Raw genomic sequence first — 4,791 nt, forward strand, 5'->3', positions numbered from 1 at the left:
GCCCGACAGCTTTCACTGGTTTACCCCCGCCGCATCATACGGGTGCCCAGCCCATCCTTTAGAACGCGTCCACAATCCCATTATCCTTTTACAACACCTCTCCACTCCTTCCTATCATTAAGAGCTCTCGCTTCCATTATATTTAGACCTCTTTCCTGCAGTGCTCTGATAACACCATCCATCCACGACAATCGCGGCCTTCCTCTTGGTCTCTTTCCATTTACTTCAGCTCTGTAGATTCTCTTCAACAGTTGCTCCTCATCCATCCTCTCCAGGTGTCCAAACCAACCGAGTACTCTCTTATCCACACACTTGTTCAGTTCCACGACTACTCCAGTACTGTCTCTCACAATTTAATTTCTCAATCTATCAATCTTGTCACCTCGTCTTCATCTCAAAGACATTTTATTTCCTTCTCGAATCTGCATTCAGGCTCCAAGTCTCTGCACCATATAACACAGTCGGCACAATCACACTCTCATTTAGTCCCCTCTTAACATCCATACTCATACTCTTGAGCTCATCACTCTCCTCAGAACACCCAAAATCTTGCTTCCTTGATTCATTTTGTGCAATACCTCACACTCCATTCCACCAACTGCAGCCACATCACAACCAAAGTACCTAAAGCTTTCAACTTCTTCCAGCACCAGTCCATGCAGCCTTATTTCTAACGCCATGCCCACTCCATCATGTAAACACTTCATCACCTTACTCTTCCCAACATTTACACATAACTTACGCCTATCACACACTCTTCAAAACTCCATTACCAACCTTGTCAATGTTTCCTCAGAATCAGCCACAAGCGCTGTGTCATCTGCAAACAACAACTGACTTAGCTGCCACACTGTTATCCATCATCTCTACACCACTGCCAAATACTCTTGCATTCACCTCTCTCACCACGCCATCCATGTACATATCAAACAGCCATGGTGACATCACACACCCCTGTCTCACACCAGTCAACACAGGGAACCACTCACTTGTCTCACTCCCTACTCTTACACTTGCTCTGCTGTTCACATAAAAACTCCCCAATGCTTCCAACAATTTCCCACCCACTCCATACATTACCATCACCTGCCACAGCGCCTCTCTATCAACTCTGTCATTTTCCAAGTCCATGAAAGCCAAATAAACATCCTTACATTTTGCAAAATATCTCAGACACCTGTCGTACTGCAAACACCTGATCCACACATCCTCTTCCTTTCCTGAAACCACTCTGCTCGTCCATCACCACCTCATCCGTTCTTCCTCTCACTCTCTTAATCAAGACTCATCCATACAGCTTACCCGGCACAGACAGCAAACTGATACCTCTCGAATTGCTACATTCATACTGATCACCTTTACCCTTATACAAGGCCACCACACATGCACTACACCAATCAACAGGCCACACCACTTAAAAAGCATGCACTCAACAAGCGTACTAACCAGTCAATCATAACTGTGCCACCTTTTTTCAAGCATTCAGCAGTACAACCATCCAACCCAAGTCCCTCCCCCCTTTCATTTCTTTCATTGCCTCTTGCACCTCCCATGTTTCCACAGGCTTCACATTTAAATCACCCAACATGGGCATTCTCTCCATACCATTGATCGCCTCGACTCTCACTCCTCTCCCATCCTCCACATTTAGCAACTCCTCAAAATACTCTGCCCCTCTCATCCTGACTGCACCACCGCTAACCAGCAATCTACCATCCTTATCTTCTACTTTCTCATCCTTTCCAGACCCGCTCTTTTTTACTCTTTTCACTTCTTTCCAGAACACTTTTCTCCTTTCCTCAAAGTTCACTCCTATCTTTCGACACCATTCATAATTTGCTTTTCTTTTTGCTGCTTCCACTGCCGCTTTTACCAACCTTTTCTTCACTTTATACCTTTAATACGCATCTCCACTCTTATCTTGCAGCCACTCCTCAAAGGCACGTCTCCTTTCTGTCACAGCCTCTGATACCTCATCATTCCACCATTCACTTCCTTTCCTATTACTTCGACCAACTTTTCTCATTCCACACACTTCTTTTGCACTCCTCAACACTGCCTCTTTAAACCACTTCCTTTCCATTTCCACACTCCCCATTTCTCTTCTAGTAATCTGTTCATACTTTTCTCCTATCTTCTCTTTAATCTCTCTTTCCTTTTCTGCCTTATTCAACTCTGACATTTTCACCTCTTCCCTCACACTCTTCTTATAACTAGCCCTCCACGATCCATCTACTCTCATTTCACCTCTGTAAACATGCACATCCAACAATCTACTTAACATCCGTTTCCTAACCACTACATAATCCATCAATGCTCTGTCCACCCTCTCACCACCATCCACTCTGACAAAAGCACTTATTCACGTCCCTCTTTTTAAACAATGTATTTCCAACCACCAACTCATTTTCCACACATAACTCAATCAATTTCTTCCTACTCTCATTTCTTTTCTGGTACTCCATATCTACCAATAACATTTTCAACCGTTCCATCACCCACTCTAGCATTCAGGTCACCTAGTATTACCACTTTCCACCCTTCTTCCGCATTTGCCACAGTCGGACAAATCCTTCCAGAACTCCTCTCTTTCCTCAGCACTTCTTTCTGAACCAGGTGCACTTATAAACATCTATACTTCTAGACCCCACTTTAACCTCACCTACATCAATCTGGAAGATATCTCTTTCCACTCCACCAGTTTTCCCTTTGCTTTCTCACTCACAAGCACAGCCACTCCTTCTCTAGCATGTCTACCTCTAACTCCAGACTTTCTACCATATATACCTCCAAGCTGTAATTCACCCTCTCCTTTCATCTTTGTTTCACTCAAGGCTAACACATCAACCTTCCTTTTAGTCATCATCCTACCCATCTCCTCTTTCTTCCACTCATTCGCTTTACTTCCACATCCTCTCACATTTAGTGACCCTATAACTAGGGTTTGCGAGACCATTCAGTCCCCCGCCACCCTTTCTTTGCATTGCTCTCTCTTGGGGAGTAGAGATAGAGAGGAGAGGATCCCCAGTCCCCTCGCTCCCTCCACTTTTGTCGCCTCTTACAACACGCAGCGGACCACGATCGGAGAATTCTCTTACCTCTCATGAGGAGAGGCCACCTCACCACAGGGATGTATATATATATATATATATATATATATATATATATATATATTATCTCATCTTATTAGCTGTACCGCTTATCCTCATTGGGTCGCGGGGGGGCTGGAGCCCATTCCAGCCATCTCCGGGCTTTGGGCAGGGGACACCCTGAAGTGGTTGCCAGCCAATCGCAGGGCACACAGGGACAGACAACTCATTCGCTCATTCACACCTAGGGACAATTTGGACCGGCCAATTCACTTGAAATGCATGTTTTTTTTTGGAATGTGGGAGGAAACCGGAGTGCCCGGAGGAAACCGACGCGAGCACGGGGAGAACATACAAACTCCGCACAGGAAGTCTGGAGCTGGATTTGAACCCACGACAGGTTCCCATGACATGAACTGTGCCGCACAAGCGCTAACCACTGCGCCGCTGTGCTGCATATATATATATGTATATATATAAATATATATTTTATATACATACATACATTATTTGCCCCGCTTATCCTCAGTAGGGTTGGGTGGATGCTGGAGCCCATCCCAGCTGTCCTTGGGCAGTGGACCCCCTTAACTGGTTGCCAGCCATGAATGAGTGTGTATTTTTTATATATATATATATATATATATATATATATAGAGAGAGAGAGAGAGAGCGAGAGACACACACACACAGTGGGACCTCGCGGGTCTAAAAAATAATAATAATAAAATTTAAAATAGTAATTACAATATATATATATATATATATATATATATATATTATTTTTTTTTTAAGCATTTTTGAAGGGGCGTCCCTACTTCGCAGATTTTCACTTTTCGCAGGTGGTTTGGGTCCCCATTCACAGGTTCTAAAAAACAATAATAATAAAATAATTTAAAAAGAAAGATAAAAAAAAAAAACTGGTTTTGGTCCCAATTAACTGACTCTAAAAAAAACTAATAATAAAATAAAATAATAATACAATTAAAAAAAAAAAATAAAAATAAATATATATATATATATTTTAAGCATTTTTTGACGGGGCGTCGCTACTTTGCAGATTTTCACTTTTCGCGGGTGGTTTTGGTCCCCATTAACCGCGATAACCGAGGGATTACTGTATATATATATATATATATATATATATATATATATATATATATATATATATTCATTCATCCATTATTTGCACTGCTTATCCTCAGTATATCTCATCTCATTAGCTGCACCGCTTATCCTCAGTAGGGTCGCAGGGGTGCTGGAGCCCATCCCAGCAATCATCGGGCAGTGGGCAGGAGACACCCTGAACTGGTTGCCAGCCCACCGCAGGGCACACAGTGACAGACGACTCGCTCGCTCATTCACACCTAGGGACAATTTGGACCGGACAAACCACCTAAAATGCATGTCTTTGGAATATGGGAGGAAACCGGAGTGCCCGGAGGGAACACACGCAAGGACGGGGAGAACATGCAAACTCTGCACAGGAAGTCCGTTAGCTGGATTTGAACCCACACAGGAGGTTCCCAAGACCTTAGAACTGCGCCGCCGTGCTGCCCTCCTCAGTATATATTATAATATATATAATATACATACATATACATACACACATATATATATATATATATATATATATATATATATATATATATATATATATATATATATATATATATAGTATATAAGAAACCCCTGAAAAGTAGAG

Source organism: Urocampus carinirostris, chromosome 2 (genome assembly GCF_059441175.1).
Source record: "Urocampus carinirostris isolate Australia breed hairy pipefish chromosome 2, RoL_Ucar_1.0, whole genome shotgun sequence".
In the NCBI taxonomy this organism is placed as follows: Eukaryota; Metazoa; Chordata; class Actinopteri; order Syngnathiformes; family Syngnathidae; genus Urocampus; species Urocampus carinirostris.